The sequence below is a fragment of the Symphalangus syndactylus genome, chromosome 10 (assembly GCF_028878055.3).
Source record: "Symphalangus syndactylus isolate Jambi chromosome 10, NHGRI_mSymSyn1-v2.1_pri, whole genome shotgun sequence".
Classification (NCBI taxonomy): Eukaryota; Metazoa; Chordata; class Mammalia; order Primates; family Hylobatidae; genus Symphalangus; species Symphalangus syndactylus.
The window spans coordinates 54,121,266-54,138,595 of record NC_072432.2 but is presented as its reverse complement, the minus strand read 5'-3'; positions in this window follow the sequence as shown (position 1 = coordinate 54,138,595).

The window sequence follows — 17,330 nt, the reverse complement described above, 5'->3', positions numbered from 1 at the left end:
GATCAATGGGGGATAGGATCTTGTAGATAAATATGTCATTCTTCTGTCCAGTTTATACAGCTTCTCAGAATATTCCAGAGGAGTTTAGACCTTGATATTAACAACAAACAGGAGCTCAATAACACTCTTATATTGGCTCCCTGCTCTTTCAGGTTCTCCACTCTTGGGATTACATTAACTACTTATATGTAAACTCTTGTCTAGATGCAAGGCTCTGCTTTGTAGGAGGCAAGTCAAACCAAGACACACAGAAGCAACACCCCTATTTTAAAAACTCACATTATTTTACTGAACGTTTAATTTTATTACATAGTTATAACAAGTGCAACTGGCGTAAGCAGACATGTGAATGAATATAATTGACCTTGAGAAAAATGCACCACACCTATCGGGAGCAGAGGTAATAGAGAGTATCTTTCCAGCTTACAGCAGTTTCATGCCCTCCTTACATGCAATGTCCACTGTACAATGAGGGAGGAGAGAGTATTGGTTAATCTAATGACTTGGTTATGTGGATATTTGTTAAGAAGTCTTTGAGAAATTGACACACTGTCTTCCACAATAGTTGAACTAATCTACCATTTGACCCAGAAATCCCATTACTGGGTACATACCCAAAAAAATATAAGTTGCAGCGTGGCAATTACTTTTGCACCAGTCTAATATTATAAAGATGCATGTATATGTTCATTGCAGCACTATTCACAATAGCAAAGGCATGGAATCAAGGTAAATGCCCATCAGTGGTAGACTAGATAAAGAAAATGTGGTACATATGCATCATGGAATACTATATAGCCATAAAAAATGAGATAATGTCCTTTGCAAGAACATGGATAGAGCTGGAGCTATTATCCTTAGCAAACTAATGCAGGAACAGAAAGTCAAACATCACATGTTCTCACTTATAAGTGGGAGCTAAATGATGAGAACACAGGGACTTACAGAGAACAATAGACATTGGAGCCTATTGGAAGGTGGAGGATGAAAGGAGAGGATTAGAAAAAATTACTAATAGGTACTAGGCTTAATACCTGGATGACAAAATAATCTGTACAGCAAACCCCCATGACAAGGGTTTACCTATGTAACAAACCTGCACATGTACTCCGAATTTAAAATAAAAGTTAAAATTGCAGAACTTAAAGCAATGTCCTACAGAGCATTGTTCTATAATTCATTATAATTTATAAGATGCCTTAGCTAGTCCAGGGCAAGAGAGTGAAGAAGATGAAGTTTGTCTTTGAAGACTTAAATATATCCTTTCTTGTCTCTATCTTTCTCCAAAGTATTCTGTGCATGATTTGTTTAATCAGAACTGGTTTTTAGGAAATATCTGATATTCATTTACTCAAAGAAATACGGTAGCAATAAGGCTTCATGTGTGACTTTCTCTACCTTACCCTACCCCACGCTTACAGGAATAGTTGCATTTTTGAATAAAAATATTATATCTCTAATTATTTACATTTAAAATAAACAACTTGATAGAAGGTATGTTTTGAAGTTGAGGGAAGAAGTAAAAATAGGGAAAAGAAAACCTGATGTCTTTCAAAATCACTGTAAGTAGGTGTTTGTTTATACTTATTGAACTTACAAAGGTGGTTTTGCTTAAATGGATTCACCTGTCAATTATTGTTGCCCTCATAAAAATGTCCTTACATTGAGATCCTTATCTGGAAATTGTTCTTATAGTCTTCGTTAGATAAAAATCTCTGGCAGTGATTTCTTTTTCTGTTTTGAGAATTTCCAGTAAAATAGCAAATGCCTATATCATGTGTGTTATATGCCAGACACTATTAAATCTCACAACAAGCATATGAGATGCACTATTATTATTATTTTGTAGTTGAGGAAACTGAGGCACAGAGGAATTAAGATACCTGTTTAAGATACTTCTGACAAGTAAATGTCAGAAGTTGTATTTGGCTCTGGTTTTAATTAAAAAAAAACAAAAAAACATAAATAAAAGACAAAAATTATTATAAAAATCCTGAATTGCTGCATTTTAAAGTAACCTTAGAATCACATTTGGAAAAAGTCTTAGCCCAACCACTGAGTGAGCTTCTTTGAATGCAGCTTCTTCAATATGTGCTCAGAGCACACGCCTCCCTACAGAGGAGCAGGACTTGGGGACAGCCTACTTGAATGCTTCCAACTACCCTCCAAATCGATGCACAAAACCTCCAAAGTACAGCCTTTCTACTTCTCTAGAATGGGGTCTGAGGCAAAATCCCAGGAATGGTTGTGCTGGGAGTACATGTTCTTGGTAAGGTCAGTTCTGTGGACTTCAGATAAAAATATGCTAATAAGCTATTTTTCAATGCCACCTGCTGGTGCCAAACATAATTTTTCTTCTGAAGCTTTGTTCAAAGAGTCAACAGAGCTCAGACGTTATAGATTATAGTAATTCTAAGAGGCATAACTCTGTGATAGGTTCTGTAATTGTAACTTTTTCTTTTCAGTAATGCTCTCTTCTTCCTCCATAATCCATCAACAGTGTTCCATTTTATTTACTTTGATCTATTTTCTATTAAATATTCTATGTAATAAAAATGTATGCTCCACTTTTTCTCCCAGAAAAACTTTTAGCATCTTGGAAATTCTGTAGTGACAGGCTTTGACATTGATTTTTATCATAGTATATTCCTTGAGGATTAGGGAAGATTCATTTTATAAGAGGATTAACAAACACTGCATTCACAATGACATTGTAGGTTTATTTTTTCTTTGCTTCATTTAATTCCCATGATTTTTAAAAGTAGTGTGAAAATGTTTAAGGCTTGACTTATTTATGACAATATCATGTGACAGAGTGTTTCTAGAGCTTTTATTATATTTCATGCCAAATTAGAGCAGATATCATTGCCATCTAAACTACAAATACCCAGCTAGGTTTTAAACACCATTGGTGAAAAAGTATCTTCAACGTTGTCAGGTTCTAACTGAGGTCCAAGGAGAGTTGATGGGCAAGTGGCGGGTAGCTGGAAAAACACTCAAGGAATCATAGACAGTTTTGACATGGCTTTACTTTCTCTCTGGGCATGAGTGAGCCTGGGCACGAGCTGTATGTACAGTGTTAGCAGGGTAATTATACCTTTACAGATAATAGTGGCTCCAAGTCAAGCACAAGTTCATGTGGGTGATCACCTAATGCGCCTCACATGGTGTGGTTACGTAAGAGTGGAGTTGTGTACCTGTGCTCCAAACTTGCTGAGTCATGCTGGACCGGATGTCTGCCTCAGCTTATTCTTGACTGCAGCACATCCATTTTCCTTACACTCCACCTCCTAGGCTGAGGGAGACATAGGCCTTAAACACACAGGTCTGACATATAGGCCTTATACATTGGCTCTGAGCACACAGGCCCCAGACACATGGGTCCAACACATAGGCCTTACACATAAAGCCAGGTTTTTATTTCCCTGCCTTTAGGGGCACTGGGCCAGGCAACCACAGGTTACCCTTTGTCTCTATACCCGGTTGAAGGATGTCATCCTTCCTCCTAGAGGTCTTGGCACATGGCCTGGTCCCACATGGGCTGGTGAACAACTAGTCACTTTTGTAACTTTTAGGTAGTTAACAATAAGGTTAAACCTCTATAAACTGCCCAGCTATTGGTGCAGATTATCATAGGTGTCACCTCCTTGGTGATCACCATTTGCGTTGCTCTGAGTTCAGTCCATTGACTACTTTATCCACACCTGGTATCAAACCACATGGTTTCAGTGCTAGGCTGGACCGCGAATAGATTAGCACCTTGCTAATCTAGTTCTGGTGCTAAGGAACTAATCCTGCTAAGGATTAGTTCTGCAGCGAAGGAACTTATACTCAGAGTACTCTGCTGCTCTAAATAGGTGTCCCACTTTGCAAAAGTGGATGTCTGCACCATTCCAGTCCAAGGGGTTGTTACCCATGAATGCACCCATTCCGCTCTTGGGTAAGTCACCTTCACGACAACTGTAGCCCATCCTGTCATACTCTTACAAGCCTGAAGGGCAGCATATACAGCTGCTAGCTGTCTCTCTATCAAGGAATACTAGAGCTCAGCTCTCTTCCATAGTTGGAACCAAAAGCCTACTGGCATTCTCAAGCTCTCTGTGCACTGACACAGGCCCCAACTGAAGCCATCTGTGGTCACATGCACATCCAGCTCAAGTGGGCTCCCCCAGTCAACTACCCATAGGGCTTGTGCCTGCTGAATAGCCCGTCTGGCTGCCAGGAAGGGAGACTCAGCCAGTTCATCTCAATTCTAGGCAAGAGGAGTGTTGTCGCTTCTAAACCTGCAAGATAATCAGAGATTAACATAATATCATCAACAAGACCATGACATATGATGGGGCTGTGCATACATCCCTGTGGCAAGACTATGAAAGTCCATTGTCGCCTTTCCATGAAGGCAAACTCTTCCTGCTCTCTAGGGCAATGTTAGTTGAGAATGCGTTGGTCAAGTCCACCACATAGTGGTACTGTCCCAATTCTGTCATCAAGTGGTCCATCAAGTGCGTGACAGACGGCACAGCTGCCAAGCTGTGCCAAGCCAATCCACTCTCACAATGTATTCAGGTATGAGAGAGGCATACACATTGCATAAGAGGGGAGCCAAGCGGCTGTCGCTGAGGTGCAAAGATACAGGTTTTGCTTTCACTGACTGGTCTTCGTAACAGTCTATGCGGCCTTGTCCAGAAACTTATCTGGGTGCAGGGACCAGTGGATTGCCAAGTCCACATGTGGCCTCCGGTTGTCTGGTGTGTCCCCAAGCTGGTCACCTCAACCAGTTCCCTAATCAAACAGAAAAGGCTTTACATCCCTGCCTGGCTGCAGCACATAGTCTGAGCTGGAGTGCCTGGGCAGGACTGGGTCGCTCAGCAATGTCCTTCTCCCTCATGGGCATTTTCTGGAATTGCTGCTCTGGAGACAACTGTCTCCACAAAGTTGAGTACTTCAATGTGTTCCTCATTGGGCTATTAATCGATTTTTTCTTGGCTGACCCCAGCCAAAACCAAATCTATCCACATCTGTAAGCGTGTCACTCATTGGGGCCCCCTTTTCTCCCACTGGGAACCCTGGTGGGCAGGGCATCTTCCCCTTCTTTATGGCACAGATCCCTTGGTCCCACCAATGGCCTTCTATTTCCCTGAGAGCTGCCATAGGAGTGGTCACTTCATTTCTAAGCTCTGTAGCCAGGCCTCCAGGCACTCCACCTCCACCTGAAGGTCCCCATTCATGACCGCTTCTAACTCTTTTTCTGAGTTCTGTAGCTGGCCTTCCAGGTGCCGTGTCTGTACCTGGAGGGCTCTTACCTGTGCTGCATCCCTCAGGGACTAGGTGTGTACTTCTCATAGCGCAGTCAAAAACACCCATCCAATTCTGCTGGCAAAGGCTTGCCCCTTCTTGGTGCTCTGAGCTTCCAGCTGCTTCAGCACCTTCTCCATGCTTGTAGGGGACCCATCTACCACTGCCCAGGTTTCTACTGGGCCCATCCAAGCAGCACAGCTGCCACCGGATACCACAACCCATGTTGCGGCCACATGGCCAACCTGGAATCAGCGGGGACAGAAGTCTTACTCACTCCAGGATCCTGTTCATGATGCCAATTGTCAGGTTCTAACTGAGGTCTGAGGGAAGTTGACAGGCAAGTGGCGGGTAGCTGGAAAAACGCTAGAGGAATCATAGACAGTTTTGACATTGCTTTACTCTCTCTCTGGGCGTGAGCAAGCCTGAGCATGAGCCATATGTAGAGCATTAGCAGGGTAATTATACATTTTACAGACAATAGCGGCTCTCAGCCAAGCACGAGCTCACGTGAGTAATCACCTAATGCACCTCATGTGGTGTGGTTACATAATGAGTAGAGTTGTGCACATGCACTCCAAACCTGCTGAGTCATGCTGGACCGGATGTTTGCCTTGGCCTATTCTTGACCACAGTACATTCATTTTCCTTAAAATCATGTTTTGAACAAATAACAGTTTTTGAATATTTTATAGTTGTTTCTGAGAAACCATTATATACTTCTATTAATTAAAACTCACTCTGACATGCAGACTCTAATATTTAGGAATTACTGAGAATTTATCTCATTTGTGCATTTACAACCCTATTTGTGCTGCCAAGTAACCAGAATTCTTCTCCAAGGTAAGTTCTATTAACCCACAATGCACCTGGGCTGTCCTTTACTTGACTGAAATATATCATGAAATGACAGCTGCTTGAAAGGGACCTTTAATGAAGTATGCTCTACTTTTGATGTCTTCTATTCAGGAGCTTGGTTGTCTGGTTGTTGGGTACTCTAGATCCTTTTCAGGTAAAAATGACATTTTTAATTCTTCAGGCTCCAATTTTGTAAACAGACATTATCCTTGTAAACTTGTTTAAAGACAAAATATGGGAAGGTTTTGCTTAAACTTATTAAGCAATGAAACATAAGCAGTTCCTGCCTCCCCTCTGTCTATATGATGATGTCAAAATGGGTAAGAAATGACACCATGTCCCACAGACATCGTAACCAGTGTAACTGTGTCCTGGTGTGTGGTTTCCTTGGTGTATGATAGAGATTATTTAAAAAATTATTTCCTTGGTGTATGATAGAGATTATTTAAAAAACAGAAACATGAATGAAATAAGAGCAACTGAACTAGTTAATAAAAGCAATATCTTATCAATTTGAGTCCAGAATACTCATAACAATATATTACATTCTGTGATCAGTAAACATTTGTTTGGAACTTCTTTGCACCAGAAACTGGGGATTTAAAGATCAAAGGGGGCTGGGCACAATAGCTCATGCTTGTAATCCCAGAACTTTGGAAGGCTGAGGTGGGAGGATCACTTGAGGCCAGGAGTTTGAGACTAGCCTGGGCAATATAGACTCAGTTTCTGCAAAAAATACTAGCTGGATGTGGTAGTACTACCTATCTACTAAGGTGGCTTGAGCCCAGGAATTGGAAGCTGCAGTGAGCTATGACTACACCACTGCATTCCAGCTTGGGCAACAGAGTGAGACCCTATCTCTAAAAAATAATAAATAAATAAATATTAGAGAAACAGGGACCCGAACTTCAAAGAACTCTCAGTCTAATTATACGCATGACTGCTTCTCATCTCCAGACACTAATGTTGTCTTGTTTCCAGATAATCTTATGTGAAGATTTGACTGGTAAATTTCAGCTAAATGGTTTATTGGCTAGTTACTAATTAGTAACCAGCCTGATAATAGCTATTTTGGGAATTATGAATAATGTTTAGGGGAAGTTCTGAAAACTGGGAATCAGTACTGGCCTATAGGTATTTGTATTTGGCATCCATGGTGGTTTTTTTTTCTTTCGTCTGTTTGTCTGGTAATATTTTTATTTACCTCCAGCCTTTTCATTAAATTTGGGAAGCTTTGGGACATTTCTTCTCAATCTCTTCTTCTGCTCAGTCAGGTGACATTTCCCATAGGTCCCACCTCCAGCTTTCTGTATCTTTGAGAGGTACCCTAATTCTTTCTGATCTGATCCTTTCTTTGGAGGTCTACTTCTGAACATCAGTAGAGACCTTAAAGGGACTTTTCTTAGCGTTTCTCTCCTGTCCCAGATCTTCAGTGGTTTCCCCCTTGTACTTGGGGAAGACCTGCATGCCTCAGCAGACCCTGCCTCCTTCTCCCCTTCCACTCCCAGCCTTCAATGTACTACCTGCACGCACTTAGTGAAGACACCATTGGTGAGATGATGCAGACTTGTTCTGTGGCTAAAGCCCAGAAGTTTAATCCATAATCTCAACGGATAGCCATTAAAAGTTTGTTAAAAGTTTGTCTGGTTCCTCCTTACTGATGTCTATGGTAGAGTCTCCCTTCTCCTGCTGCTTCATCAGGGATGAAAGTAGCTGTGCATCTCTTCTGTCCTAGGAAGGGCTTATTACCTCATTTAGGTTTCTTGGTGCTTCAATTCCTAGATGGTTTTAATTTTAACGTAGTTTAGCCAGCTTGTTCTAGGGTGAATTTCTGATATCCTTACGAAAAGCAGAAGTCCCCGACAGTGTCTAAAAAATTTAAATAGTTGCCAGCACTAAAAATGTTAAGATTTACGTAGCAATCTTATTTCTGGCTTCTCTTGAAAAATGAGAAGTTCTAGCAAGAGAGGGCCTAAGCTTCATAGCAACCATAAGTGGAGTCAAATAATATCTGTCCCATTCCTATGAGGGAGATATGGCATTGATCTATTCCTTTATAGAGAATGCTTCATAATATAATTTGATATCTAGGCAGGTAGAAGCAAAAAGATACACTATAAAAACTCCTTTGTTTAGGGTCATACAGCATTCTAAGTCAGGCCATTTAACGAGCTCTTAGCATGGTTTCCTGATGTGACAATATTCCTCTTGATCTTTTTCAAGTGCAATGGATTCCTAAATCCTTCTTGCAGGTTCATTAGTGTTAAGATTTATTTACGAAGGCAAACTGTGCCTTTCAAATTATCCTTCACGTGGAGAGAATTGTTGAGATGTATTCTTTCCCCAGAGTTTGTAAGATTTTCTGATGAAACTTTTTTTTTAAAGGCTTGTTTAGTGTGTGTGTGTGTGTGTGTGTGTATGTTTCTTTTCAAAAATAGTCTCAATCATTGAAACTTTTTTATTATTTGAAGGGGATGGAATAGGACTGATTAAACGAAAAGAAAGTAGTGAAATACGTATTTAATAAATCATCAGCAAAATATTTAAAATTCATGGAAATATATTCATTGATAAAGAAATTTTACTTTTAGTTTAACATTCACTTGCAGTATGTGTCAAGGTCCACTCTGTACAGAATCAAGTCACTAATTTCTTCTATTCTTTTCTTTGTTCCTTTATTCCTTCCAACATCCATCTGCTATTTGTTAAGCACCTTGCTAGGTGCTGGGGACTTAATGGAAAGACAGACAGATCTGGTTTTTGCATTTATGGAATTTGGGGATGTTAAACAAGCAATTACACAAAGTGTGTGAAGCCTATATGAATTTGATTTTTGTTTATTAAAGCTACAAGCATGATGGCAAAATATGTAGAAATTAATAATAATTCATTTCATATCTAATTTGAGAATGACTTTGGGATAATTTTTTCCCCTCAGTCTTCTCTCTTCAGGAATACACATTTGAACTGTATAAATTTCATTAGCCAAAATCTTTTAGGGTGTCATGAAATGTGACAAATATCGCAAAATAAATTATTTTTAAAATGATGTTCTATATACCCCTAAATATTGTTCTTTTGGAAGAAGTCACCTTGAAGAAAGGTCTGTTATTCCAATGAATACAATCTTGGATTTCTTTTCTAAGAAAATTCTCTTGAATATTCTGAATGGTGAAACATTTCCCTTTGTGGAGATAGATGAATTTTTGAAATAAGCCAAAAGTATTTTGGTTATCACATATTCTCCTAAATATTTTGAGTGGCAGCACATTTTTATTTGTGGAGGACAGATTTAGTTCTTGAAATAAGCTAAGAATATTTAAAATTCAGACCTATTGAATAAGACAGGAAACCATACTATTTGCGGGGATGAAGTTGTTGCTGTCTCAAAGTAGCTGTGACTATGATGTCTGGAGGGTGTGTCTGGTTAATCAGCTCTAAAGATAATTCTTCAAGAAGAGCTCCACAAACTATTTAGTACACAAAAATATACATCAATAGGCCTGCAACATTATGATGTTGAAGAAAAACAATCATTTGAGTAGATAAATTTTTGTTTATCTATAAAAATATCTTATTAGAGGAAATTGACAACAAAAATAGTTAAAGCTCTAAAAAATATGTACAACCTAATAGTTTCTTTGGTAGCACAATATGGTATTATATTGTAAAGTGAACTACTATACTTCTTTGTACATGTTTGTATTTATAATATAAAAATGGCTTATTTAGATATGTTGCTTCCAGATTAAAAATATGCTATGATTCAATTCTAAATTATATGACATTTTCTTGAGGTACTTATGGTTTTTTTGAAACTTTATGTATAGAATGCCTTATTAAAATAATCAAGGTTTTGTACAAAAGTACGGAAGAAAGGCAGGACACAAGTGAATTACACATAGTAAGTTATTCAACCAGCTTTGAATAGTTATCTTTGGCTGAATTAATATTTGATTCATCAGAAGCAAATGACAAAACAAAATGGCATGGGTCTTGGAGCTAGAGAAACCTAATTTAGAATCCTACTTTACTGCAAGCTAATTGCCCATGGCCTCAGACAATTTGTGTCCTGTTTTCTGTATATATACACATAATAGATATAAGATAGATAATGTCCATCCTATTGTGTTAATATATGTAACATACCCAATGGGCTCAACAAATGGCAGTTATTATTAAGAGATAATATGGGAAAATTGAAATTTTTTTACATATTGTAATTTTCTTATAAATAAAAGCACATTTGCTAATACTACTATCACTTTAAATGACATTCATAACTTTCTTTTCATCAGCATCTACTGTGGTGCTGGTTGCCAATCAATGGATATACCCAAACCGGGAGTGTTGGTGCATACCTATAGTCCCAGCTACTGCTTGAGATTAGGAGTTTGAGACTGTAGTGACCCATGATTGTGCCTGTGAATAGCCACTGCACTCCAGCCTGGGCAATATATCAAGACCCTGTCAAAAAAAAAAAAAAAGCAATGAAAGTGGGCATTTGGAATTTGTGAGTTTCCAATTTAGAACATAGGATAAGTCTCAAAAGTGGCAGTTGACAACACTATAAAGGAAAAAGTATTTTTCTCGGAGAAACTTCCTCTAGCACTTTTCTTTGAGATCTAAAATACGGCTATCATGAAACCTCGTTAAAGGCAATTCTAATTTGCGTTAGCATGTATTTGTGTATACATATGTGGGCACTCTAAAATTTTTTTACTGTCTGACTTCTGAATTAACAATGTTATTGCTGCACTCCAGGAGCACAGTGTGATTACTTTGCTTTTGTAATATATCCATGAGCAACAGTCAGATGTTCACATTCACCTTTTTTTTTTTTTTTTTTTGGCTAAAGAGATTATCATCCCTGAATATAATCTCAAAGAAAGTTCCTGGGCCCTGCTCCAATAAGAAAAAGTCTTGTTTCTCTTTACCAAATCAAAGGAAAGGGCTTTTTATTGTATGAGAAGTATAACATTGCATTCCAGTAGAGGAAACAGGCAATCACCTTTTGATCCCTAATGTGGATGCCCAAGTTTGTAAATTTAATAAAAAGATAAAATATGTGGCAGTGTTTTTATCTCAAGCAATAAACTCTGATTAAATCTTGCCAGTTTGATGCTAACAGTCTTCCTGGGTAGCATGAAGGTGAGTGAAAGCTTTGGACAAGATAATAGCAACAGACAAATGTGAAAGAATATGAAGTTTTAAAGAGCCTTTCAGAACACTAAAGAGTTTAGGAAATTAAAATAATCAGTATGGCTTTTCATGCTCCCGTGTAGGCTTAACTGTCTAGGTTCATTCACTTCTCTGTCATGGAGTAAATCTATCTCCACCATTGTAATGACTATTTCTTAGTCTTTAATGATTATCTTTCATGTTCCTTTTTATTATTATTTAAAAATAAAGATGGGCCAGAAAGTAATATACACATTATCTGTTGAGCCTAACAAGCTGCCAGTCAGCTAAGCCGCACTGCTCTTATAACTAAAGAGGCAAGTTTGGGAAAGGGAGGATGTGGACTGGAATTTTTAACAAGATCTTGAAAATTTATCATCATGTTGAGCAGAAGCTATAGCATTAAAGAAAAAACAATAATTACTATGAGGTATGTTACAATGCTTGGCTGTGCAGACACATCTTTAAAATGTTAACGTGATAACCGCGATCTGAAAAGTCAGAAACTTTAGATGGCATGCTTTGTATAATAGATACTGAGTGCAATTCAGTCTAGTTATGCATGTTTATACACATGTGTGGAGTATGGTAGTAGGGTCTTTAGTTAGAATAAATTGTAATTAATGTTGAGATTAACTTTATTTTATGTCAATTATGTTTCTTAGTTTATCCCATATTCATAAGAAGTGAGGATTTTGCGTTATGGTTGTGGATAGGAAGCAGTGCTTAAACATTTTGGTTTTGCCTGGTTAATGTTGATAGTAATTAAATAATCCTAACATGACTTAAGTTAGGTATGGCTTATATTTTGGTTATCTAGATATTAAATTGAGCTGGCTTCTTTTAATGTTTCATGGTTGAAGTTATATTAAAACATATTAGTTTGGCACAGCTTTCAAAAGGGCACCCTCTGTTAGATAAAGGGTGCCATAATGGCTTTTGGAATGATCTATTATTTTTGGCATATAAAAAGAAGTTATAATGCTGTTCGTTAAAATTTATGTTTCATAATAAAATGAATAATTCATTCACTCATCCACTGACAAGCAGAATACTTAAATTAATGTCTCAGAGTAAAAAATCAGCATCAAACCAAAAAGCTAGGGTTGGAGGTAGAGAAAGAAGCCTGGCTATTAGGATATAATGCATTTTCAGAAGATAACCATAATATAAAATGAGTCTGAGAGTCATTTATAAAGAACAGGATATTAAAAGCTATAGGAAAAAAAAGGCCATTTATCTATTTGTGTACTATTTTGAAGACTTAAGCCAAATGTTTCATCAGTGATTTGGGCGCCTTCCAATAAATTGGATGGGGTTTATGTGTGTGTGCAGGGTGGGGTGGGAAAGGAAGGTGGGCAACAGTCTCTTTTTCCTTTGAGCTTTGTTTATTTAAGCCTTCATTCAGTAATTCAGCAAATGCCTACTGAGCAGCTGATATGTATAAGGCAAGCTGCCAGGCACTATAATTTATATACAAAGATATCTAAAGCATAATACCTGAGTTCAGAAGTTACAAGTGGAGATGACATATCTAGATGAATTTAAGATAAAATTAGTTTTAAACATAATTCTGAAGTAAATTTTGGAATGAAATTAATTTGTTAATGACTAAGGATGAGTAAATAAATCTCATCCACTGCCTCCTTTATACAAAGCATCATAATTCATCATCATCATCACCATCTGATCATTAAGGATAACAATAATAGCCAACATGTACTGTTCTGTGTGTTTACATGTATTTATATGTACACAATAACCCTATGGTGCAGGTGCTATTATTATCTCCATTGAATAAATGGGGAAACTGATGGACAGATAAATTATGTAACCTGCTCAGGATCATACAGGTAGTAAGGGTAGTCAGGGTTTAGCTCCATAGCCCAGGGTTTTAGCTATCAGAAATTACACACATGCAGGCATTGCTGTCAACTCAGAACCAATATGGCATAATTCCCTGACAATATCTAGTTGGCATTCTAAGATGTCAGGATTGTGAGGATATTTTCATTTTGTTTTCCAGATTTCTTTAAAGTTGTGAAAAGAAATTTCATATAGTTTGAAACAAGTCAAGGAGCTCAGACCTTGGTTTAGCAAAGGAAATTGTATGAGTATGACAGATCTTCTGTTGTTGATATTTGAACATTCATGTTTACAGAGAATCCTTATTTCCTAAAACTGATGTTTATCAGGGTTAGTCAAGAGAGTCACAAATCAAACAGAGGTTGTTTCTGGTTAGCTAAGTTCTATCCATAATAAGAGAGTTCTGAACTGGGATCTCTGTACACATGACCATATCACTTTTCAGATCTCAGGTTTTCCAGGTGTAAAAGGGAATTGAATGAAGTGATCACCTGGGTCCATTTCAAGCTTCATGTTCTGTGAGTTTATATTTCTTTGCATTAATGAGGCTCACACAGTTTTAGATTTGATAATAATAATTAAGAAAGATTTTAGTGGCTGGGTGCGGTGGCTCATGCCTGTAATCCCAGCACTTTGGGAGGCCAAGGTGGGTGGATCACGAGGTCAGGAGTTCGAGACCAGCCTGGCTAACATGGTGAGATCCCATTTCTGCTAAAAATACAAAAATTAGCTGGGGATGGTGTCATGTGCCTGTAATCCCAGCTGCTTGGAAGGCTGAGGCAGGAGGATTGTTTGAACCCGGGAGGCGGAGGTTGCAGTGAGCCAGGATTGCACTCCAGCCTGGGGGACAGAGCGAGACCCTGTCTCAAAAAAATAAAAAAGGTTTTAGTGAGAAAAATCAGCAAAATTTTGACACTTAGAAAATAGCTTTACATGAGCAGTTATCTTTTTTCCATTGACAGGTAGCTTTGGCCAAGTCAACCAGTGTACATTGGGCAAATAAATCTACTACATTGCATTTCTTACAGACTTAAAATAGTTGCTTCTATTCAGCAATAGTGTTAGTTTTGTTTAGTCAAGGAGTTAATTATCATATTTCAACATTTGGTTATAATTTCCCATCTTTTGACTGTGACACAAAGTAAAATAAGTTTCCTAGGAAGGCATGTGTAAGTTCCAACAATAAAATGCTAAAAATAGAAAACACTAAAAAATGGAATAGGCAGAATTGACGTGATTATGTGTTCATTTCATACCTCTTGTAGAACATTGTAAAAACTTAATGTTCTTATATTTCACAGATTTGTAGACATTTTTGTTCTAAAGACCTTCGATATCACTTTTCTGAGCCAGAAGTCCTGTCAGGTAATTTCCAACGCCTGAGAATTTTTACTACCTAAGGTGTGTGACCATAATATTTTAATATGTGATTGCAATTTCCTAGTTAAGAAATTGCTATATTAACTATACTGACACGGAGGTGAATTTACCTACTCTTTGAAAAGAAAGCCTGAGATCTTAATAACTTGATTCTCTGTCCAATGTGTGTCACAGATGAACCACCCCTCCCATGGCACATGCACAATTAATTTACTCCCATGGAGAAGCAGTTTATGATAAAAAACAGTAGCTCCAGTTCTTCTTCCTAGCTCTGTGCCCTAGGGCAAGTCATTGACCTCTCAAACACCATTTTATTTTCAACTATGAAATGGAAATTGTTATCCTTAAACCTACTCTAATTTCTTAAAAAGCAACTTTGCTTCATTGTTTATGAACAATAAAACATTTCTTGTGACTCATTTTATGTATGATCACAACACATGAGTATGAGTGGATGCTTTGGATGAGAACTGATATTCTAGATGGAGACACAGACTGGAAGGGTCATAGGAAGTGAGTAATCTCACTCCCTAGACAAAAACTTTGCACATCAGGATCTAGGAGGTGGAAGGATGGAAGTTGGGGGCTTTTTATTTTTTCTGATTTTGATGTGAACCAAAGTCATTTAGAAGAGAAAATTGAAGCAGCAAAGTGTAAATTTTTAAAAGGCATATTATTATGTTTTAAAAATAGTAGATGTAAGTTTCAGTTTTTTCTAACTCTGAAGATCCAGGACATTGGAACCTACTATTCCTTCTGGGCTTTGGTGAATTTCATTTCTGTTTAGGAAAGTGCAAGGGGAAAAGTTAAGGCCTCCATCCTTGATAGTTTAGCCACATATTCACTCTCAATTCATAGGAAAGTTGAATAGTCTCAGACTGATGTTCCTATTTCTGCAAATGTACTAATCACTTGACATGTAATCATATAAATTCCCACCTCTATATATTCCTACCTGCACACTCCTACCTCAAACAATTTTTCATTTACCCCACTACTTTTTAGGCATGGGTTAAATAACAAGAGAACCCTACCTATTACCCCATTTGAGAAGGCAAGTCTGTCCAAGAAAGAATATGTCTATCTATGGTGGAAGCTTAAATGGTTATTTTTCTCATACATTGAGAATTTCTAATTTACATTCAGGGAAATGTTTCCAATTCACTGAAAACGGAGAACAAAAAATATAGAAGTAATAGAATGTAATCTTCACCTCAGTTTTCTGGAAGTTTATATATATATATATACACACTCACACACGTATATATTCTTATTTGAGGTATAACTTATAAACAATAAAGTGTACAAATCCCAAGAGGACAACGTGCTCTTTGCAGAGACATATTCCTGTATAATCACCACTCAGACCAAGGCACAGAAGATTTCCTGCCTCTCTCCCCCTACCTCCTACTCCTTCACAGAAGTAACCACTTTTCTGTCCCTTACCACCATATATTAATTTTGCCTGTTTTTGAACTTCATATAAGTGTAATAATATAATATATAGTCTTTCACATTGTGCTTCTTTTCTGCTCAGCATTATTTCAGTGAGATCTTATTCATGCCGCAGTGTGGAGCAATCGTGTGTTCTTTTTCACTGCTGTGAATTATTTCATTGTATGAATATTCTACAATTTAGTTTATTATTGATGGACATTTGGGTTGTTTCCTACTTTTTAGCTATAAATAGTACAGATACGACATTATAGTAAATGTTTTTGGTGAATATTTTTGGTGAACATAGCACCAAGAGCGTGATTGCTGGGTCATAGGATAAACACATGCTTAGATTTAGTTGATGGGCCAAAAGTTTCCCGAAGGGCTTATACCAGTTTACAGTCTCATCAACAGCAGATGGGAGTTCCACATCTTTACCAACATTTAATATGTTAAGTGTAGATGCTCTTACAGCATTTTAGATGGTGTGTGGAGATATTTTATTGCGATTTTAATTTGCATTTCTCAACCAACTAAGCATGTTGATCTCGCTTTTATATGTATATTGGCCGTGTATTTCACTTTTGTGAACGTCTGATCAAGTATTTACCACATTAAAAAAATCTGGGATGTCTTTTTCTTTTTGATTTGTAGTTTTTTATATATTCTAAATATGAGTCATTTTATATATATATATATATATATATATATATATGGCAATTTTTTTTTCCAGTCACTTGTATTATTATTTTTTAAAGTCGTCTTTCAAAGAGTAGGAGTTTTAAATTTCATTTAAAATAATTGATTTACCTTTTCCCTTGTGGTTAATTTCTTGCCTTTTTCCAGTTAAGAAATATTTGCCTATCTCAAAGTCTTGAAGATATCTATGCTTTCTTCTGAAAGATAGCTATGCTTTCATCTTTTATATTTAAGTATCTGATCCATCTCTAATTAATTTTCATGCATGATGTAAGATAAAGGTCAATGTTTCCCTTTTTCCATTTATTGAGAAGACTATCTTGTCCCCACTGGATTGCAGTGGCATTTTTATTATAAATCAAGTGACCATATCTGTGTGGATCTGTTTCTTGGCTCTCCAGTATGTCTCTTTGGTTTATCTGTCTACTCTTGAGCTCAAACCTCACTGTCTTAGCTACTTTTGTTTAACATTAAGTCTTGAATTCTGGTTCCAAGTCCTGCAGCTTTATCATTATTCATTTTCTAGACATTCTTGACTATTCTAGGCTCCATATATTCACTGAAGAGATATTTGAAAGCTCTACTTTTGAAAGATTTTTAAATAACTTTTTGGG